The sequence below is a fragment of the Camelus bactrianus genome, chromosome 3, assembly GCF_048773025.1.
Source record: "Camelus bactrianus isolate YW-2024 breed Bactrian camel chromosome 3, ASM4877302v1, whole genome shotgun sequence".
Lineage (NCBI taxonomy): Eukaryota > Metazoa > Chordata > Mammalia > Artiodactyla > Camelidae > Camelus > Camelus bactrianus.
Genome location: NC_133541.1, coordinates 84,393,523 through 84,417,990, shown reverse-complemented (window position 1 = coordinate 84,417,990; position 24,468 = coordinate 84,393,523). Strand labels below are relative to the sequence as shown.

Genomic DNA, 24,468 nt, shown 5'->3' with positions numbered 1-24,468 from the left:
ATATATCCCACTCCATACTTATTACTTTTTTATCTATTATTTTGTAGAAGAAAATATAAACAAGTGTTTTTTCCAACATAATATCCCATAGGATCATGGGACAGGGATGATGGTTTACAAAAGTATCCCCCTCCTGGTCTTTTCTTTGTCACCCTTTATTGCAGGCTAAACTAAAAATAACTTTTCCTTTCTCATGTATATAACATTACCACCTTGCTTTGGTGTGTCGAATAAACACTTATCAGCATTAAAACTCACATTGACATGATTAAATGCTTGACATGCTTTAAAGTCATGGGAGCAAAAACAGGTTTTTGTAAATGGTAAAAAAAAAAAAAAAAGGTCGAGCATACTTTTAGTTCTTTTGTCCTATAAACTAAGTCATCACCACCACCTGTTTTCTAGGTACCTAGTGACCCCAAATACTTTCCTCTCCATCCCATCAAAATAAATTCTAGGGGCATTACCTAATAAACTCATTTAAAACAAGATACAAATTTGTTATAATCCCAATAAATTATCTCCCCAAAATAGGTTTATATTTTTATAGGAGAAAAATCATAGGAAAAAAATTTCAGATATTAGCCACAGGTTAATTAAGTATTCTAAGCAGGAGAAATCTTTCCAAATCCTTGAGTGTGCACTAGTTAGGTAGCTAGCTGACCCATCCATTAATCCTACAACTATCTACGTGTAGCTTCAGACGTGGAGAGTGAAACTACAACTAGATGGAAGAATGAACTATTATTTTCTTCAAAGAGAAAATGAATTTGTGCATAACTAGCTATTCACCTTGAATTAGCCTGCCTCCTATCCTTCCTGGTCTGACTACTTTTCCCCATGTCCCAAAGCCCCAATCCTGAAGTCCTCAGCATCACCCAGAATGGGGCGTTGGGTGCTTTTTTAATATAGGAATAAAACAGTAACCAGGACCACTAGTCACCAGGTATTCAAGAGAACTGAAAAACTAACATACCTTTCCTTGCTTCACAGTTGACCACTACTGCTTCCCAAACAAAAAATTATAAATATTCTATTTTTCACTTTAGATAACCATGAAAATCAATATGCATATTTAGTGCCATTTCTCTCTGAAATATACCACTCTTCACAAAGATTCTGTACATAAAGGAGGGAGACATAAAATTTCTGTCCCTGGTACAGAGGTCAGCAAGAAACAGAGATGCGGTATTGTCTCATGGCCATTGAAGGGCAATTCTTAGAGGTGACTGAGAAATAAGAAAAGACAGGGAAACAGCTAAACTTATTAACTCAAATCCTAACCCAGTTCTTACCCAACATAAATTTGACTGAATATTTTTCAAGAAAAAAAGTAATCTATCATAGAAACTGCAAATATCAAGTTTCGGATTTTGAGTTCTGTTTTCCCTATAAATGGTCTGCCTTTAGCCGTCTTTACGTTGAGGGAGACACTTGACATCCCACGACTTGGGCTTCTACTGAGTGGTGGAGTCTTCCACTCTACCTTCCCCCACTCAGAAGAAACAGTCAGAGTAAACAATTTTTACCCCAGCCCCTCACTGACTCCTCCATGTGGAAGATACTCAGGTTTCTACACAAGACAGAAGCCACGAGATCTGGACTTGGAAGCAAGGGGAGACGCGGCAGTAGTCACGTTCTGTCCTTGGATCCAAGCTGCAGGTTTCACTCCACTTGGTGCACTGATAAAGCTGCCTCTGCTGTTCTTTCACTCTCACTTGGACAAGAGATGAATAATTATGTCCTCCAACACACTTCTAAACTGGAGTAAATAAGAGATAATTCAAGTTTTACACTTTAGCTCCACTAATCATTACAATTAAAGAAAAACACTCTTCTAAAGGTCATCAAATGTTTTAAGTTCTAAGAAATAAGTCCAGAGTTCCCAATTCTCTGACCAAACTTATTCAAGATGCAGGAAAATCTGCTTAGCTGGGAGGTTGCCATGCTCTAAGCTCAGTAACAATGCAAAACCTATATGTGGTCACTAAAACCACTTTCAAACTGAACTGCCTGATGTCTGTAAAGAATAATGTCTTTCAAATGTCATAAAAGCTATTAAAAACTGGAGAAAACTGTTTATTCCAAGCAAATCTTTTCACTTTGTCCACAACAAAGGTTTCTGTGAGATAAGACCCTGAATTGAAACAGCACACAGGCCAAGGTTACTTCCCCCGCAATAAAATGTCAGACTGAACAAAGAGAGTAATCAGGGAGCTTCATGTGAACTTTGATTCCATAAATCAGTCACTGAACTCAACAACCTCATTGCATTTTAGTGGAAACTAAAGGTAGATAATCTACTAAAACCAAAAATAAGAAATAAGGGTAAAAAAAAAATGTCTCAAGGCCGCCAACATCTTCCCCATCACCCCTAAACCTCCCTACCAGCCTCCTACCACCACCTCTTCCCACCACCACCATCACCATCACACTGAGACCCTCTCTTCCTCATTGTTAGCCTCAGGCTCCAATCAAACACACAAAGGGAATTCTTCCCAGGATTTACTCCCTCTGCTTTCTCTTTCCTTCAGATCCTTTAGTTATTTGAAACTCACAATTGATGAAAACATTTGTGAAAACTCCTAATAGGGTAAAATACTACCAACCTGATGTTGGTTAACAATGACACATTTTTAATATCAGGCTGATTTAACACAGTAAATGGTCTACATATTGAAAGAATTAATGAAAAATTAATGAGCAATTCTCTTCGATTTAAAATAGGCAAGGGCTTCTCCCCAAGGTTCTGGTAATAAAAGCAGAGTGATAACTAATGTGAAAGATTATCTGGAGTTTTATCATTTCTTTTCCAAGACAGACCATTAAAGAAGTACCATATTTTAACAATACAAGAAGGAAAAAATTACATCAGATCTGTCCTACCATTGCCAATTTTAAAAATACATAAAATCTTAGTTTTAACCATCAACTGTTGATTAGGTAATTAACTTCTCTGTTTCTCAGCAACTGATCTGTAAAATGGGGACTGATCTCGTCCAGGTGCTGCATGGCAGGTGCATGAAGAAGGACAAATATAAAAACAAGAGGCTTAATTATTCCTACTGCAAATAAGAAAAGAAATTCCCTTGCCTCCCCTTCTCTAAGCGTTTAATTTGGAAAATTTGTTATTGTAAGTACTCTCTTCTCTCTTTGAAACATCTACAAATCCTTTTGAAAACTAGATAGGCTTTTCGTCAGCCTTCTGACCTAGGAACATCTTTCTTTAGGACCCGGGAGCCATCTCTTTGAAATGCAAATGTCAAGAGAGATAGCACCCCTGTATCCCAGTTTCCCTGAGAGGATAGAAGTCTAATTTTGGTGGATGTTTTCCTCCACTTGCAAAACTACATCCTGTAATAAAGATAGGAGAAGTTCGATTTTCCTCAGGAGAAAGCCAATTAGCTAACACAGATGGTCACCTCAATTACCACGTGAAATAAGGAAGAACTGTGTGGCAAATGGCGCTGTCCAGACGTGAACTAGTTATTGTTTACCTTCAAAACATGCGTATAATGGGCTGTCTCTGCTTGGCTACAAAAAAGTTGAGATTTCTTTCTGTCTTCTGTGATCTGTTAGTAGATTACCTGTGGTATGTTTCACATTCTGGTTTAATAAAAGTGTTTCTTCCTCCACAACCTTTGTGGAAAGGATTCCTAGGTTGGGAGAAGATTTTAGTTTGAATTATATTTCCCCAACGTGTGGAAAAAGCCACGAACCTACCCTCCAAGTGGCATGTGGTTATGGCTCATGTGGGTCTCCAAAAAGAGTAAGATAACTCACCTGAGCAACTGAAGTGACCATTTTGGCTTCATGGACTCATTTGATCAATTAACCCAACTAAAAATTAGGTGCATATTCAATACACAGTAAATACCTATTGATTGATGAGAGAAGCTGTTTTAAGGGTGCCACTGTTCCTAAATTTACTGGCTTTGTTTTATTTGGCTTTAATTGATTGATCATCTTCTATAATGGCTCTCCATTAATTTTGCACGTCTATCCTTAATGGAGGGCATAAACTAGTTAGGGCATAAACATTGACAAATACAAGCTCACAGAAGTCTTTAGTTTACCTCCATTATATTTTAAAAGCATTTGAACTTGAATGCCCTTAGGATTCTGATACCTGCTTTAGAACATCCTCCTCCTCCTTAGTGTCATCAAGGCATTGGCTAATACTGCACATGCCTGCTTTGTACCAGGCATTCTTAGTACTTCTCCTGCATTCATTTCTTTAATTCTCACAACTACCCTTGGATGGGTCTTATTATAATTCCCATTTTATAGATGAGTTGCTGAGGCAAAGAGACATTAATTACCTAAGGTCATAAAATTTGTAAAATATGGAACCAAAATTCAAACCCAGTCTTCTAGCTCTGAGCCAGTGACTTCAACAATGCCATAATATTATTCATAAACGAACAAACAAAAAAACTAAGTTTGTCATACTACCTAAGGGATGCACACTTTTCCTAACTGTTTCTGGTTTATCTAAGTCTAATTCTGTTCCTACAAGGTAAACCAGCACAGGTTTCTGTTTTGGTATATTTCTGGCTTCTAACTACTAAAGACTAACATAGGCACATATTTTGAACTCTTAGAATATTAACTGCAGTCCTGGAAGGGAGAATAGAAGTACAAAGTCAGAGAAACCTGTGAATAACTGTCCTGTGCTTTAACATCTTTTGCCCAGATATAAAATTTTATGCGACCACTAAGATCTCACACTGATTTAGAACAACAGAACGATCACCTGTCCAGTGTGGTTAAAAAGATCAGGTATTTTATTCATAATGTTTCAAAAGGTAAAATAATCAATCTCCATTGCATGGTAGCACTTCTTTCTGACAATCCCTTTACCAAACTACTCAGGAAGATCCTCCACTCCTAGGGTGAGAGACAGAGATTAAACCCAGTGGTCACCAGGGACTGAGTGTTAACATCCAGGAAGGCCACAACGAAGAGATGAGGGGACACAGAGAAATGTCACAAATGATACCACAGCTGTAAACCAGGACTCACTGAGAACTATCAGCACCCTGAAAGAGAGGACTAGAAAAACTCCAACAAAGAAGACTATGGAAATAGCTTTTTTTCTGGGAAAGAAAAAGCAAGACCCTGGTGGGAAATTGAAAGCCTGAGCCTGTGCCTCACATGGGTTTAGAACCAAAACGCAAAGTTTCTTCAAGGTGCAGAAAACTCTAGAGCTGCAAATTTAATGTAAACCTGGCATTATCCCTGAGGTGTTCATCAGAAGCAAATGTAGACCCATTCAGGAGTGAAGCTTCCAAAATCCAGGCCACAAAGAATTTCCACAGCAAAAAACAAGCCACACTAAAAATAATCTCACATTTTAAAATTATAAAGCTCATAAGGAAATCATTCCCTGAGATACATGAATCCTGAAACTAAGTATTAAAAATCTTCAGAGACAATTATCACTATAGAAAAAAAATTATCTGGAAATCTGATTTCTTTGATGAAAGTTTTATAAAATGCCTTATGAAAAAAACTGGAGTACCCCTCCTAGTGTTACCCTTACCCATCCCTGGAACCAATTCAAGTTGAACTTGAAGCTTACTCACTATTACTTAGAAATGTCTGACTCTAATCAAAGGAGAATGTTCCATTTCAGTTGGCACTTAGGTCAACAGAATATGAAATGGAAAGTCATAAATATTAGGACAAAGAAAATACCCTTTGTCTTTTTCTCTGAGAAAGTTGGCAGAGAGTTATTTTATTTAGAATACTATTCTTTTGTTAAAGCCGTCTCAGTTTAGGCACTTAAAATTGCCATTCTTACACATATTTATATAAAAGTTCATGCTGGGTGTACCTTGATGTCCACTCAGTACGTATTCAGTGAATGTTGACTGTGTGTTTATTGGTGCCAGATGCTGTCGACCGGCTGCTCAGGTGAGAGGGTAGGACTGAAGACAGTTATCATGAATTAAACTCACAAGAGAAGTAACATCCAAAGTCAAGCCTCTCACCAAATTCTCCAAGGGATGAGTAAGTACAGAGAAAAGCAGAGTCCTGAGGCACAAAAGAGTTCATGAAAAATCTAAGCTGAAGGGAAGGAACCCTATTTCAAAGAGGAAAATGAACACACATGAGGGAGAGTTTCAAAAAAAGTGCAAAATTCAAAGTCACAACAGTGGGAGACCAGGGCCGCCAAACTTGGTGATTGGAAAATCACTTGAGACATTCATTAAATAGCAAAAATTAAGATATTTACAAACAAGGAAAACATGAGTGGTAACAAAATGGTGGCGATTAGTGGAAAGCATTCATCCCAGAAATTTAGCAGTGAATACAGATGATGGCAGCTGTGGGGAGAGCAGCAGGGTGTAAGAAGATGCCTTAGAAAGAAGACAACAGTAATTTGAAAGAATGGAGTGACATAAAGTCAGTAGAAACTGATGACACTAATTCAGGAGAGGGTATCTGAGGTAACGTCCTTCTGGCATTAGAATCATAATGGGAGCAGAGGGTTAACACCAAGAAGAGACAGCTCTTCCCTGGGGAAGTTCTCACAGATGTTAAGACGTCATAAGAGGCAACACAAACTCCTGTGCGAGGGGCTTGGGCAGCACTGCAGTTCATGCCCCCTGAGGGGGAGGAGGACGGTGCAGGGGGTAGTGCTGTGGGGAGGCCACGAGGCCATACAGGGGAGGGACAATGGTCTGTGTGGTGGACCACAGCCGTTTAACCCTGGTGGCCCCCGGCCATCCTCTGGATAATTATCAATCAATCAATAAGTCAATTGACAATAAAGAACAAAGCACCATCGAGAGGGAGTGATTTAGGTCCATTAAATTGGCTAGCAGGGTGCTCTCCTAAAACTGACTTTGGCAGCTGAAAAGGAGGCCTCTCAATATGGACAAAGCAAGAAAGGCTACAGAGCCAAGTTAGCTGCAGCTACTCCTACCCAAGCAAACCAACAATCACACACACAAACAAACAAACAAAAAAAAAAAGAAAAAATTTCTAATAAGCCATTCTATAACACCTCAGTAAACAGAGTATTTCTTTTTGTATATTCTGAAGAAAGTGTTATCATAAGCAGCTTTACCTTTCCTTTTACTCAGAAGAAAGACCCTCAGCTAAAAACACTTACAGAATTCAGATGTAAATGGAAAGGTAAGGAAGAGGAAGCCCCAGACTGTGTACTTGTGTCGGAAAAGTAAACCTGCAAGAGTGAGGAGCAACAGAAGGCACTTCAAACATGGTCCTCAACGAGGGCAAAATGTGAGTCTTTTAGCACCAACGATGCACTTGCAAGAGTAGACTATGCAAAAGGATGCCAATGATCAAAATGATGATTTTGGTAGGACAATTACGATGAGGCTCATTGTTTTTAACTATAACTATAATGCAGATTTAAAAAACTAACGTATATTGAAACTTTATCCCTTCTTAATTTTAAATTTTTAACTCAGGCTAATTTTTCCTACACGCTGAGTTATTTCTGAGCCATTGGCTGTGAATGTCAAGTCTTTTACCATAGACAGAAGAACTCTATGACTGTTGTCCAGACAACATTATTTTGGGCCAAGGCATGTATGTTTATTTATTTGATTTCTTTTGTTTTGCAGTGGTTGTTTTGAAATACAAAAACAGCTTTCTCAAGGAAAAGTCACCTCAGAACAAACTATTGCTTCCTAAAAATGACAAAACAAACAAACAAACACACCTGGGTTGTTCTCTGAGGGCAGTGACTTATTTATTTTGTCCACCTTTTGCCAGCTTGAAGCTAAATATTTTATATCCCGATGCACATGTGGAAAATCAAAATGCAGCAATATGTCTTCCATTGAGACTAAGAGATAAAAGGCATTTGGATAAGTTCCCAATATATTCAATCACCTGCTTTCAGCTCTGTTTAGTATTATTTTTGAGAAGTCTGACATGCTTGTTAGAAAAGCACAACGTAGATTCAACAATGTCCCAAACTGTCTTTACAACTTCTTGTTCTCCATTTATTTATTTAATGGATTTTTAAAACTGTGCCCATTCTTGAAGTTTTGAGGTGCACACACACATACACCCACACACATAAGTTTTCAGCAAATAACTGCAATAATATCAAAAAGAAAAATTACCAGAATTATTAAAAGCATTCCTGCATTAGCTTTCCATCTAGATAGGCTCTATAGAAAAAGTAGGATTTCAGGTTCAATTGGAATCCCACGGACACAGCCTTGAGGGTACTATTCTTACATAGAGAGGGCAGCTCTAAAAAGATACAAACATGGACTCAAGGATCCCTTCTTCTGCAAAATCATCCCTAACCACATTGCAACAACTAACCATGAGAACCTGCAGAATTATCAAGGGTCATTTCCTATGGGGAGACTTGTTTTAGTTTAATGATACTTGGCATTTCACTTAACTTTCTACAGGTCATTGAGATATGAATTTTTGTCTTTGTTTTACTGTTATTACTGGTATAGAAATTCCAGGAAACAGTCAAAGGTAATTTTTCCTATTTTTCCCTGTGTAGGGGGTCCCTGAGACCACACCTAGATTCAATGATTCACTAGAAGGTTTCACAGGACTCAGCATATAGTTTAATAAAGGATCTCATATTTTATTTAATACACTATCTGATATAAGTATACAAAACAAAATCAGCAAAGGGGAAAAGCACATGAGACAAAGACCAAAGGAAACCAGGTGCAAGCTTCCAAGAGTTCTCTCCCAGTGGGGTCACACAGGACTTAATTCCTCTAGCATCGAATTATGACAAGTGCAGTGTTGTCCACCAGAGACACTTATGAGAGAGTCCATTCCTAAGGTTTTTACTGGAGACTGGTCACATAGACACACTCTACCTCTGCCAAAATTCCAGGCTCCCAGAAGTAAAGCAGGTGTCCACATAAACCATATATTGTTTGCACACACAGATTGGGCACAGAGAGCTACTCTTCCATAAGGTAGGGAATGGTGGGAACACTCCCAAAATCCAAGTTCCAAACATCAGCCAAGAGCCAACCTTGCAAACAGTCCTTTCTAAAGATTGCACTCTCAAGCCTGCTACATTAACTATTTTCTGCACAAACCCTTAGAGCTGGGATGGCCAAACTTTTGTGTCTAAACTTGAAACCCTAAATAAAACCTCAAGCTTCGGGGGTTTATAGATTCATGGAAGAATATTAAGCTAGATTTTCTTTGAAGAGGAAGGGATGGATGGTGTTGAACTGAAGAGAAAAGGGCTCATCCCAGTGTGCCTTCTCTGAGATGGAAAAAGAAGATAAGGATGTCCTTTAGCAAGTGACCAGGTTCAATGTTCATCTCCAGCACAGCAAGTTTGGGTATGGTAGTATTTCTACTGGGGACAGGGGATATACATGGATACCTTGCAAACTAAACATTAAGGTTCCTAACTTTGGAAACCAAACCAAAAGAAATGTGAGTATATTCTTGGCAAGATAAAGAGCAAAAATACCTTATGCCCTTGTGGACTTGAAAGTCAAAGACCCCAAGTAACAGTCTTGATACAGTGAAGACCCATGTCCAGGTTTTCTGAACTGCATTATTTTTATGAGATGCTCATATAACTCCTAGGAAAAAAGGCTTCTCCTCATCATGTCATCAATCCCATAAGAATATTTTTAAACGAAAAAGGAACTGATATTGGGCATCTAGCCAGATTTAACTTTTTAAATGTATTTAAAAAGGAACTGATATTGGGCATCTAGCCAGATTTAACTTTTTAAATGTATTTTTAAATGTAAAGGGATGTGATTCCCTTTGGACCTCCATTGGTAGAACAAACTCATTCCAGTCAAACATTCAATTTAATAGAAACCTCATGAGTGGATACTACCAACTTACTTACTGATGAAGAAACTGAGGTTTAGAAAGATTAAGCAACTTGCTTGAAGTCATAGAACTGTTAGAAGATCTAGAGCTCAACCCTATTTTTTTTATGCCTTCAGAAACTACTCACGTAACAACTGTACTATATACTACAGTATACTTTTTTTTTAACATACACCAGAAGAGAACTTAAAAAGCTATGCATTCCCTCACACATTTGTAAGATAACATCTATTTTTCACCACAAATTAAGTAGTTATAAAGGATGAAATAATCTGTATATTATAAATACTGACACCACATGTATTATTCTTCAAAATATACCCAATGGAATCTAAATACCATTGCAATTTGACAATCATCATTCATTCAAAGAATAAACTTTTTTTTTTACTAGTCAGAAGTTTTAAATCATTCCTTTTTATCTTTTACTAGTACTACCTTCAACATCACGAACAGAATTTTATCCTAACGTAATTATTTGTATTCTTGAACAACTTTCATGGACCCCTCTATCCTACTCCACAACAAAAGTATAAGGTTCTAGTAATGAAAAGTTGTTACCTCTGTGGAATGCTAGGAGATTAAAAATCCATTTCTGAATGGCCAGTTTGTTGTTTAGAATGACTTTTCTCAGATAAAACTGTTGCTCTTTTAAGGAAACATTACCATTACTCTCTTTCTCAACACCAATGCCAAGATTACAGACTGTCCTTTTGCGTGGAAGCCTAGAGATTTTTGCAACCAGAACAAAGCAACGCTGTTAAGGCTGCAGTGCAAGAGATGTTTACCTTTCTCTACGGTGGAAGAAAGGGCTACTGAAAAAGAGACAGGAGATCAGAGACCACAGCCCCACCTACACACCTTGACCACACTCTTACCACTTTAGGGCACACCAAGTGAAGAATAAAGTACAAATGAGAGCTGAGAAGCTGGAAGTGAATTGTCTTACAATAATCTCAGTGCCCAAGTGTCCCTGGAAAAATCTTCACAACCCTCTGCGAGTAACATACCCTAATTTGAAGAAACATCCTACCTGTATTCTGCTTCAATTCTAGCTCTTAATATATTACGTTGCCTTATTGGGTTAATTATATTTCCTCCAACTTCAATGTAAAATGGTTCGGGCAGGAGCTATGTCTTCTTTATCTTCTTTAGCAATGTCTTCTAGTACCTAGCATGGTATTTGCTACAGAGTACATGCTAATTAAATATTTCTTTGATCAATATGAATGTTGTTACAAAGTAAACAAAACATAATTGAATGTCATATGTTAATGAGTTAAAGCAGATCACAAACAGTATTTTTAGTATTGATCTCACTTTGGTCAAAAGGTATACGTAGAAATATGTGTACCTCTGTATTGGTAGGTATTTCTAGGTGGATGAATTTTGGGTCACTTTCTTTTTGCTAATTTCTATTTTCTGGTTTACCTACAACCTACTTGTGTAAGTTTTATAACATTTCATAAAATATACAAACAAAGCAGTAAGTAGAAGAGACAGAACATCTGTTTAAGGAGTGATGTCCTAACAAATGGAAGCTGTCCTCAGCCCCAAAAAAGGGAAGCTGCTGATTCACAAAGAATATTATGTCCTCTCTCTCTCTGATTTTCAGGCAAACCACCATGGTCACGACAGGGGTCTGGGCAATTCAATGACAATCCACACAAAGACACCCAGAAACTCTGGTAGACACTACACCCATGCTCAAGAAGTAGCTTGTTTAAAGAATGGCTGCCTTACTAGTTTAAAACACTGAGGACCTTTATATTTCTCAGATAACATATTGAGGATCCCCATCTGTAAACTTTCCACAACCACTTGGCTCTAACAAGGAAAACACTTTAAGTCACAAATGTTCACATCATATTGATCAGAAAGAAAAATAGATTTATCCTTAGATGCACAATGACCCAACATTCTCAACTTCACAGTATTGTACTCTTTTCAATAAAGTTAACTTGTTAAACATATAACTGAATATTATTTAATGTTGATGACTTTGAAGAACTTTTCATAGAAGTAAATTCACAAATCAAAAAAATTAATTGAATCAGTGATAGTTGCATGTTACGGTAAATATGAGTTACTAATAGTCATCTCATTTCAAACTACTTCTGAATTTACATTATTTTAGATGTTTAGGGAATTAACAGCTAAAAATATTCTGACATAGCTCAAAAATTGCTTGTGTTTTTGTTGCTGCATTGTTTCAGATTTTCTGGCATAAACAGACGGATTCTTCAATGGACTGAATGTTTATGACCCCCCAAAAGTTATATGTTGAAACTTAATTCCAAGTGTTGTTATAACAGAGAATATGACATCTCCTAACACCCTCAATCCACAAAGTAAGAAAGACAACGTAAAGATAGGAAAACAAAACATAAGGAATGGAAACTATAGGAAGATGTCATCGCATGTCAAATTTTTAAAAACCTTCAATTAGAACTTCTACCAGATTCAACATGAGTAGGACTACAGGAGAAGGTCTGATAAGTCATGTCCTGTCTCCTGTCCTGGTGAAAGAAGTCTAATAAGCCTAGGGAGTGAGTGAGCAAGACCCCAGAAGGACCACACAACTGCTCCTGCAACGAGAGATGAAGCAGTTCAAATGAAAACACGCACACACGTATACACGAATTTATCAGAAGCTGTGGAAGAACTTCTTGGCCTTAGGGCCAAGTTGGCAGAGGCATCTGAACCACAGTTTCCTGGAACATAGTTGATGACATGTTCCTAACCACTGGTGGCCAAATAAAAAAAGGAGGGAAACTCCTCTAGACAAAGAGAGGTTCTCTAGGGCAACTCGGCCTGAATGCTTTGACCAGTGCCTTCTCTCCCTGCTTTCTACCACCACACACAAACCTCGGCTTCTGGAATTCTGATCTAGAAAATTAATTGACAATGTAAAATTTCATCTTCATTTTTACCTAGGCATGTAGTACACAGCAATGGACATGGATTTCTTACCAAACTCACTTCATCTGTCAGTATGGACACATGAGGACTTCCTTCTGTAAAGATAAAGAAATAAAAACTCGTAAGTATGTGTATAGTTCAAATGAGAAATCACTCTGCAGAATCAGAATTAATCATGTCCTGACTAATAAATTCCAGGAACTAGTAACTTAGAATAGATAATATATTTTTAAAATATTTTGAGTTTTGAACAAGTTTCAAGAGAATGTTTTTTCCATGACACTAGATCAGATAGTCACTACAAAAAATAAACATGTATCTAAAATCATGTAAAACTATACATAAATAGAAACATTTACTGGAAAATTTAAAACTATGTGAAAGCAAAAAACATAAAATTAGCTACCATAAAAACAGCAAATCAGTGAACTAGGAAAAAAGTTCAAAATTTTCTTAAAAGTTATAAAGGATGAGATAAAATGATGAAAGAAAAAATAAGAGTTACAGAGAATAAATTTGCTAAGACAAAATCTTAAAAATTCTCATTACACACAGAAAAAAGTTTTAACTAGGTGAGGGAGTGGATGCATTAACTAACTTGTGGTAATCATTTCGCAATTTATGTGTATTTCAAACCATCATGTTTACAGACTAAACTCATACAATGTTATATGTCAACTTTATTTCAATAAACCTGGAAAAAATAATAACAACAAATGACTACCTACTAATCCATCATTTAACTATATTGTAGTTTATTTTACCTTACTTCTCTTTTCAGGAGATTTTATATTTTTTAGATGCTCACTATTGCTAATAACTCTAATAAATAATCCTATATTTATATCTCCGTATCTCTGACTATTTCATTAAGGTAATTCCTGACTGAGCTAGAAAAAAATTAATTTAAAATTTAAATATTAATTAATTACAATTGTTTTGTAGAAAAACTAACATTTTTATTGAAGTATAGTTGATTTAAAATGTGTTAGTTTCTGGTGTACAACAAAGATACTCAGTTTTATATATATGTATGTATATATATATATGTTATTTTTCATATTCTTTTCCATTATGGTTTATTACAGGATATTGAATATAGTCCCCTGTGCTACACAATAGGACCTTCTTGTTTATCTATTTTATAAATAGTAGTTGGTATCTGCTAATCTCAAACTCCTAATTTATCCCTCCCCAACCCTTCCCTCTTTAGTAACCATAAGTTTGTTTTCTGTGTCTGTGAGTCTGTTTCTGTTTTGTAAATAAGTTCATTTGTATCATATTTTAGATTCTACATATAAGTGATATCATATGACATTTTTCTTTCTCTTTCTGGCTTACTTCACTTAGTATGATAATCTCTAGGTCCAACCGTGCTGCTGCAAATGGCATTATTTCATTCTTTTTTATGGCTGAGTAGTATTCCATTGTATGTATATATACCACATCTTCTTTATCCAATCATTTGTCAATGGACATTTAGGTTGCTTCTCTGTCTTGGCTATTGTTTATAGTACTGCTAAGAATATTGGGATATATGTATCTTTTCAAATTAGAGTTTTTTCCAGATACATGCCCAGGAGTGGGATTGCTAGATCATATGGTACGTCTATTTTTAGCTTTGTAAGGAACTTCCATACTGTCCTCCTATAGAGCATCTTTAAAATAATATTAAATGCTTCTTTCCCCTATACCTATAGGTATAATATTTGTAAATATTTTATACTCATTTTACATATAATCTGTAAGCTCTAAGAATAAAAGTGTTTGAGTTGCATGATTCATCTTATAGGACAAAGAAGATCTTGCAAGTTTAGCTACACAGAATGGTATGTAACAAACAAGGATTACATCATACTATGAATCTAGCGAGTTGAGTTTGGGATAAATTACAGAATTTTCTTTCTGCACCAAGCAATTTTCCCCAAACCTAGCTGTTATTTATGCTTATTCTGTCCTTATTTTCTGTTCATTTAATGGTAAGTTACCAGGTTATCTGAAAGCAATAATAAACTAACTTCTCTTTTGATTCTTCTTAAGGCAATTAAAAAAATTAGTTTGGTAAATATATGCAAAAGAGTGCCCCTCTGCCACTCTGAAGTAATTTTTATATTATTACTTCCCCTCTTCTCATTCCCCCAATCAAAACAGTATCCTCATCTTTCCATAAACCACGACCACTTTAACAGCATCTCCTTTATTTTCCATGAATGTCATGGTCATCAACTATAGTGATATGTCAGTGAACAACAGAAACACTAGGCCCTTAACCCACTATGGCAGAAAAGGCACTTACTGTCAAAAATATGATACATTTCAAATTGGAAGGTAGCCCTCTCCACCCCTCCAGTCCATACTTGCTCTGAATCCTGCTTGAATTTAAAATCTGCATCACCCCTGGGATGTACCTGATTCTGATATATAACAAGTCAAACTCTCTAAAAGGGATTAAAGACATAAGAAGGCTTGTGTACACCACAATTAAACAACTATTTCACAAAGCTATGGAGCATAGAGAACTGGTTTTTTTTTAAGAAAAGGATGGATACTGCAGGATCAGGATGAAAGGTCAATGAAAGTGATTTTCCCCAAGGAGGATCCATTGATGCTGAGCAGTATATTAAGCAGAATATCTGTTTGTCAGTCTGTAGCTAGAAACCAGCCAGCCTAGTACATGTCTACTGATCATCTCCCCTCTCCAACAAGAGTATTCTCGGTGAACACACAGTTGGTGCAAAAGGAACTACGTGGATTGGATGATTACAGGGACACAAGAATCACCAGTCTGTGTTTCCACCTCCACCACAAGAAATACCCACAGAGTCAACTATTAAATGATCTCTTTTCTGTGGGATCTCAGCTAAAGGAAAATTTGAGTACTTCTTATCCAGTGAACACATCTACCCAAAGTGTACAGCTTTGAGACCGTAAAAAATCAAGTTACAATTAACAACGAATTGTCTTTTAAGTATACAGCTTGATGTGTTTGATAATTTTATTAGCCCATATAACCTCCACTTCAATCAAGAGAAGGATTTCATCATTGGTAAAAGTTTTCTCATGCCCTTTCTGGTTTATTGCCCTTCCCACACAGACGCAATCATTATTCTGTTTTCTATCACCTTGAACCTCATGTATATAGAACGATACTTATGTCCTCTTTGTGTCTGATTGCTTTTGCTCACCTTAACATTTTTGAGATACATCTAATTTGTTGCTTTTATCAGTAGTTTATTTCCTTTTATTGCTAAATAATATTCTACTTTATGGGTATACATCATAATTTCTTTACCCATTTTTCTGTTGATGAACACTGGCTTTGCTGCCAATTTTTGGTTATTATGAATAAAGCTTTTAAGAATATTCTTGTACAAGTCTTTTGTAGATAAATGATTTTGTTTCTATTGAGTAATTCTTAGAAATGGAATTGCTGGACCATAAAGGAGGTGTGTATTTAACTTTATAAGCAACTGTCAAACAGTTTTCCAGAAGAGTTGTGCAAATTTACACTCCTACCAGCAGTGTATGGGATTTCCAGTGGTCCCATATCTTTACCAATATTTGGCATTATCGGTCATTTTAATTTTAGCCATTCCAGTGAGTATATTGTGATAACTTAGTGTGGTTCATCATTTGCATTTCCCTGATCACTGGTGATTTAGAGCCCCTTTCCAGGTGAGTATTGGCCATTCTTATATCTTCTTTTAAGATTAGTTTTCAATATAAATCATTAAAAGTTTTTCATAGATGATCTACAACCTTTCTTTAGAATATATGGTCCTGAACACTTTGTCCTCAGTTTCAGAATCCAAATTACAATGAAAGCCATGAAAAAATAGTACTCAGCATCCTGCTACACCTCAATTAGCTTCTTTGACTAATCAAAATTCATCCCTAGTGCTGCGAAGAGCCAGCCTTTCCAGAGCCCGTGGCCACCAAGACTGGAACAAAATGAGAGTCTGGTAGCAAAGAAGAAGGATGAAAGGGAGGGTTGGGTAGGCAGCCGGGAGTGTCTACCACAGGGAAGGGTTTACTGGTGGCTTTGAAAGAAAATTTTCCGCTAGACAAACTGAACTAGAACACAGAACTCTCCAAGCCAATTCCTAATCATATTTAGTAGCCAAATTATAAATAGCCTTAGTCATGTGTAAAATCAACATTTAGTGCACAGACATAGAAAGAAGTCTGCTACTCTATGCATCTCTTTCTGACTTTTTGGCCTTCTTCTGCTTTTTCCCCCTTTAAATTCTTTAAACTTTCCACAGCTTAAGATGGAAGAGGAAAAGGAAAAAGAAAAAGGAGAAGCTTCTGATAAGTCTGTGTTATCTGTGAAACATCTGTTCTTATCTATCAGAGATCATAAAAAGCAAGAAGCCACTGTAAGTAAAACAAGCAAGGGGAAAGTAACATGTTCCTATCCAAAGTCAGCAGCAGAAAAGAGAACCGGAAGCCAGGAAGTCAACCATGGAGGGCATCCCCTTCTCCCCTTCCAGACATACTCTTCACTCTTCTCTACCCTACTTTTTTTCCCCAGCAAGCTGATCTCTACTGACAATACCACCTGGGCCCCTTGCTCTCTGGCTTCCACATTGGTTTGCTGATGGTTGGCACTGGCAGGAGATGGAGGGTGGGAGAAGGATGAGGTCAGGGAACTGACTCCCCTGCACCCTCCCTGGTGTTGCTTGTCTGTGGCTATGTTCTCGTCCTCAGGGTGGTGACTCGTCACATGGACCCCCTCTCATAACTCCAACTTTCCCCACCATCTCTTAACTATCATCTCCCTTTGTCCCGTCAGGTCCTGGTGTAGCATGCTTCACCAAAGAACACTTCACCAGTCTTTGTCAGTTCCCTTAAGCCTACTGACACCATTGAGAATTTTCCCTTTACCAAACTTCTTTTTTACTTACTTCTATGAATTCTCCACCTGTTTGCTGCATGGACTCTGAGTGATACCTCAAGTCACAAGTTAAGAAGAAGCACATATCCAAATCAGGATGGATAAAAATCCTGAAATGCAAGGCAAAAAAATTATCAAGTTACCAGAAATCTGAGTGCCAAGCTAAAAACCTGATTCTGATACAAGATCTGATTAAATAAGAAACCTCTTGTACACTTTCCTAAGACAAACTGATGCCATCAAAGTAATGGGAGAGAAAGGCAGTGAACTGTGACAAAAAAAGAAAAAACAAAACACATGTACAAGGGATTGGTCACAGGGTCAGAAACAAAGTAAAGGAAAACTTAATTCTGCTGATCTTCCTTCCACTCACTCTTCTTTCTTCCAAGTCTTCCAGTCTCTATCCTCTGACTTTCCCCCATTGTGTAATTTTATCCACTCTTCTTAAGCCTTCAACTATCACATCCAGGCAGAATAATGCAAAAGTCTTTTTGAAGTTTACAATGTTGGGTCAATTTTTGGTGTACAGCATAATGCTTCAGTCGTACATGAACATACATACATTTGTTGTCATTTTCTTTTTCACTATATGTTACTATAAGATATTGCGCTATGCAGTATAAACTTGTTGTCTTTTTCTAACCTAAACTTTATTCTTCAGTTACAGCCCCAACTGCTTGAATATTTCCCAGAAACTCAGAAATAATTCATCCCAGACTTACCATATCTTCATCCTACCACAGTAACTGGAAACTCCCCCTGACTTGCTTATTCATACTAGGGGCATCAGCTGTCTCCTATTCCACCATGCTCACTACTCCAGGAATCTTTTTACTACCTTCTCCCACAACCCCCGTATCTAAGCCTGTTGCCAGAGAATCCAGATTGTGAGTCATTTTGTAAATTCTCATGTGGGCTTCCATCTTCCTTGCCAGCCTTGTCTCCCACCTTCTCTTCATGATTATCATCCTATTCTTGGAACATAATGCATGCCTTGCCTCTACATTATTTACTCTAATAGAAATACCTTTTACCAAATAGTCCTGTCTGTTAAAAAGGAAAAGTTTTTAGCATATGTGTCAAGTGCCACTTTCTTCGGAAACTTTCCTCTTTTCTTTTCCCCAGTTAAATACCCTCTTCTTAATAATTGACTTACACACTACTCTAATAAACATGTACTCTAGTATGTATTAAAATCATGTATTGTACACTATAATCATGTCCTACTATTATGTATATACTGTTTGTATAACTATTTTATATTGTGATAATGTATTATGCATTATACTCATCCTTATAAAGTATAGAAATATCTCTGATGCTAAATTTCAATTGTTTGAAAGCAGGACAGGTCCTATTTGTTTTATGCTCTGCAGTGTATATCTTCAGTAAATAATTTCTGAATTGTCTTGAATTGTGCTGGATTTTCTGGTATGCATATCAAATTTTCAGGCAAAATTATTTCTAAAACTAAACAAAGACTATCAAAAATCCAAAAGCTGTGCATTATATATCCTTCTACATCCAAGCACAGAGGCACATTTTTCACCACTTAGAAAATAACTAAAGAAAACTAGAATAATTTTACAAAAAATATTTAACTTTGAAATATCAACCAAGTCAATCCCTGTAAAAGTGACAAGTTTGTGTCTATAGTTCAAGTTAAAAGGATCTGGTAACAATCCATTTTTCTCTCCCAGACAAATTAAATCATTCTGAATAAGCATGCAGTATTTTGTTAGCTAAATGAAACCACTTGTGCCTGCATTGCAATTTTACTGATTGGCACATATATGAAACAGAGACTGAAAAACAAATGTTTTGCAAGGATGTTTTCTGTTTACACAAAAACACCCACTCTTACTAAGAATGAATAATTTGGACCTAAAAGTTTCCCCTAGAAAACTTTGAAAAATGCTTTCATTTAATCAATCTTCCTACATATTTTTCTAATTATCTGGGACAGCTGCATGAAAATATGTTCTCTGATTTAGCTATTCATTTCCTTAATAACCATAACTGAGTATTAGCATTATAATTTCCTGAATAATGTTCATTAGATTCTCCTCTAATGACGTCAATGCCTGTTTTATATTTTTCCTGAAGCCCTACTCCCTTAAGGACCACCCTCCATCTTGCTATTGTTTGTAACCATATGCAGTGGAACTCTTGTTTGTTTCCTTTTCAGTTTTGTTTTGTTTGCCTATCCTATTCATAGCTCATTCTTCTGTTATCAAGTCCCAATTTTCTTTTGGGCAAACTCCCTTCCCCACACCCTCAGTCCTTGTGGTCTGGGTTAGTGAAAAAGACTCTACCCTAAGCTCTAAAAACCTGCTAAGTCAGATCACTGTATCGCCTGACTGTAGTGTTCAATTCACAAAGGAATAATGAACCAAGGAATAATTCATAAGAATCAGGCTAGAGTCTGGTGGAAACCCTTAGAAAGGGTGCTCTCTTTCTACTAGGGTTGGTAAACAGACAGACTATAACTTAGATGCTTCTGGAGGGGAGCCTACCTATAGAGGAAACAAAAAAGCAGAACAAGAGGTGGAGAAACAAGAGATTTCTGGCACAACTCCTTGTTTACCTGCATTCAGAGATAACTTCTCTGGATTTTTAATTATGTAGGCCAGTACTTTTTTAATTCAGCTAATTTGTAAGTTAATAAATACTCTCCTTTTTGTAATTAAATTAGTTTGAATTGCTTTTCTGTCCCTTGCCAGTGAAAAGATTTGTACCTGGTATGCCATGGAACACTGCACGCTCTTCAACTGCCTTCCTTTCTGCCCAAAGACCCGTGTTGGCCTGGCCTCCTCTCTGCTCTGCAGCTGTCACAAGGAAGTCTCTTTCCAGGGCCCAATACACAACCTTCATCTACAAAGTCAAGAAACACTTTTGGGCTTTATTCTAATTTCCCTCTACATTACTCTACCTACCAGTGTGCTGTGCAATGTCATTTTTAAAATGTTCATTTACTGCTCCATCCCTGAATGCCATTCAATTCCTTCTGCTTCTTTCATATTTCCCAAAACAGGCTTTAAAGTTTTAAATTATTTCAAATAGTCAGAAACACAATAAAACATAGAAATAATTCACAACAGACATTTAAATGAATAAGGTAACTAATAAGGGCTTTGAGATACATATTCCATAAACTGGTGATCCTGAAATAGACAAAGAGGCCAGTATATATTAAGGAGCATTTAGAAGGCCCCCACTGCACCACCTCACTGCTTATCCTACTTCCTGTGAAATCACCATTAATAATTTCACCATTTGAGTTTTTTTAAAAAGCGAGCTGGGCAATGGTGACACTAAAAATCTATATTTAAAAATCTATATTTATGGCATGATATCCATGAGTCTATCCATGGGAAAAAACAGAAAAGAAAATATAAAAGTGTAAGTATCCTAGAAAATCCACTCCTGGTGGACTTCAAAAGATACCACCATTCAGTTCCATGTTGCACATGAATAAAACTTTCATTTTGCATGACTAACATACCTTTAGAAGACCTCAATTTTTCTACTAGAAGTTATAAAAAACTGGAATAGGACTTGAAATAAATTGCTCTGCCTTGCTCAAAAAAAAAAAAAAAAAAAAACAGAACTGATGTGTGTAAATTTTCCAAGCTTCATTTTCTTCATCAAGCTTGTTGACAAGGGACATTATATTATTTCTGACTTTCATCTCACTATTCAGAAAGGATGATCGAAGCGGCCTTAATAATAGATCAGTCTCATTAATAAAACTTCTGCTCTACTCCAATTTACATGAACTTCATTATGAAAAGTAATTGGCCACACTGAATTTACTGTGGGAGTCAGTGAACACTGAATACAAAAGCTCAGGGAGATTTAAGAGGAAGGCCTGATTCAAGGTTATGTATGTTGTAAAAAAAAAAAAAGCTGAGTGGTCCTCAGAGTTGGGGAAAATAAAGTTGGGTATATTTAAAAATCACTCAACCTGAAATTAAGCTTTAAATTTCGAATAAATAAATGTCTTGCTGGACAGAAAAATCTAGGGCCCCAAACCCAATGGACACAAGAAAATAATTTTGTGACCATGTTACTGTCAGACATCAATGTCATAGTAATTGAAACCTGGTTACTGGCTGATCTGACTCTCCCTCCTCTTGTATCACCTTGTTCCAATCATGCATCTAAGGTGACTGTCAGAGCTGGGGAGTGATGACAAGGGCCCCCATCACATCTGTGATACACAGTTAAAGATTTTCATTTCATGTGCAATATTGAACAGATCTTTTAAGTGAATGAAATCACTGGAGATCTCAGCTTCCATACAACATTCCTGAAGGCCATTTGGGAGGGGGCTGGGCTACAAATTTTGAAGGAGCAAAGGATAAGATTATAAGATAATACTAGTACTTCATCGTCCCCAATTGTATTATTGAAAAGAGATGGCGAACAACCTCCAGAATTCCCTCTAGTTGAGAGCGTACAAATCAGAAAGCTGTATGCACTCCTTTGCTTATGTAAATTGGAGTAGAGCAGACATTTTATTAATGAGACTGATCTATTATTAAGGCTGCTTCGATCATCCTTTCTGAATAGTACGATAAAAGTCAGAAATAATATAATGTCCCTTGTTAACAGGTTTGATGAAGAAAATGAAGCTTGGAAAATTTACACACATCATTTTTTTTTTTTTGAGCAAGGCAGAGCAATTTATTTCAGGTCATATTCCAGTAGTAAGGCTCAGTGATGTATGTTTTGCCCTCATATTCTGAGACTGGAAGTTGAGAAATTTGTATATATCAGGTATTATAATCAGGACAGATTCTGAAGCTATTAAGAAGGTCTAGGAACTCAGGGTTCCACATTTACATATGTGTGTATAACTATTTTTATATATGCATGCAGATTATTCAAATCCGACCAAAAATAACACTTTGTAGAAGGCTCTCTCCTCCAACAATCCAAATTCTATCCAATCTTAAATCCCTGTTCAAGGTCTACCTTCTCTGTGGTCTTCCCTAATAAATCCAGCCCACACTCTTCCTCCTCCCTCAAATCTAACTTCTACCACCATCACACATTCACTGAGTACTTACTGAAGTGCAGGACCTTATTCCTGAAGTCATCAGGCTGTTTCTTAGCTTGAAATAGTTTAAAGCTAGCTGTGAAGACAAGATGCAGACACAACAAAGTGTAAACAACAGCCCACAGTTACTGTGGCTCACGGGGCGAGTGAACACAGAATGTGGAGGAGGATGGGCTCCCAAAGGCTGGGTCAGGCAGAGGCAGGAAGAGTTTATGAAGGAGGCAAGTTCAAGTTTGTTCTTGAAGAAAGGTCCCTCTCATAAGGCCAGAGTGAAAGAGGAAGTCCTGGCAGCATGAACAAGATGTGGAGGCAGAGACGGACCAACCTAGGACAGACGGGAAGCCTTAAGGGAAGCTCACATGTTCTCTTCATCTGTGGGTTTATCCATCACTAAAGGTGCAGCACCTGTGCTCCAGGTCAATCTCACTAACCAAAGAGTGAAAGAAATGGTATAGCGTATACTAAAATAATTTTGTTTAGGTAGCATTATGTCAGTGGAGGGGGGCTGAAGAGGGATTCGAGGAGGTGAGCTGCCCAACCGGAAAAATGTGTGAGGAGCCTTGGGGCCGCGAAACAGACCGCACGAGGAGCCCACATGGAGCAAAACAGCATTTTATTCTAGTTCAACAAGATGGCATGCGCCCACGTGGTGCACTTGTCCTGTCTTTATCCTTTCTGCCCGCACATGCGTATTGTTCATTTCTTTGTTCATAAGGCTTACAAAACGCTACTAGCGCATGCGTACATTTACTTCTTTGTTCATAATGCTTACATAACTGGCGTGTGGGTACATCTACTTCTTACCTCATACACAGGCGAGTTGTTGTGACCTTTGACCTGGGTCCCACAGCCTGCTCACTTAAGGCTGTCGACACATTAGCAAGACAGAAAAAGATGCCAGACTAGTATCCACACTGACTGGGGTCCAGTTTTGCTGGCTGTCTAAATTTGGGCCACAAGCTCAATAACAATAAGTCGTTAACTCTCACATTTGAGGGAGGAAACTTTCATTTATGACCCATAACATAAACAGTAAAAAAGGGAATAAATTTTCCTTTAAAGTCACAATTGAATTTGAAATCCCCAGCGGGGATGAACTAAAGCAACATAAAAACATAAATGAGACCTACTCACAAGCGCTAGTTACTTCCTCTTAACCATTAAGGAAAACACGCGTAGATTCACAAAGGTTTATGCTTTGTTAAGAGATACTCTGCAGAAACCCAGTTTCCCTTCTAACAGCCCAGTGAGTTTCAATCTTGGTTGCACATTAAAAGCACCTGGCGAGTTTTTACCATCCACTGAAAACAGGGCCCCACCTGATCCACTAACTCAGACTCTTCAGGGATGGAGCCCAGGCAGGTGGATTTCCAGAATTAAAAGCCACTGACATCTCCCTTCTTCCAACCACCAACAGCGTTCCCAGTTTTTCATTCTTACTGGAGGCCACTCAGAGTACCAAGTACTTTATATATCAGACTCAGTCTTACAACAGTTTTATGACAGAGAATACCCCCGTTTATAGATGAAGAAATAAGGTTCATAATAACTAAGTGATTTTGCCTGGTATAACCTAGCTAGGGACTGAACCCATTTTCACACAGATTTACTGATTCCTGAAATATCACAAAAGCAATCTGATTCAGTTATCATATTCCACTATTATCCAAGGGCTCAGTCTATAGCCCTGAGCTGCAGTTGGGAGGGGAGGTGGGGAGATGGGGAATGGGTATGAACTGCTATGAATGACTTT

General features: G+C 37.3%; 1 long non-coding RNA gene across 8 annotated transcripts in view; it reads right to left on the bottom strand.

The window, feature by feature from the left end:
* The window catches only part of LOC123613289 (uncharacterized), a 196,662-nt gene that overhangs the window by 152,318 nt on the left and 19,876 nt on the right, over nt 1-24,468 (bottom strand). For 7 of the 8 annotated variants that reach the window (XR_012505609.1, XR_012505607.1, XR_012505604.1 and 4 more), the window contains exons 3-6: nt 22,726-22,791; nt 20,389-20,524; nt 17,661-17,760; nt 12,805-12,848 (exon numbers count right to left, since the gene is read on the bottom strand). This is a non-coding gene — a long non-coding RNA (uncharacterized LOC123613289). The remainder of the gene's footprint in view (nt 1-12,804; nt 12,849-17,660; nt 17,761-20,388; nt 20,525-22,725; nt 22,792-24,468) is intronic. The other variant, XR_012505608.1, reaches the window with a different exon arrangement.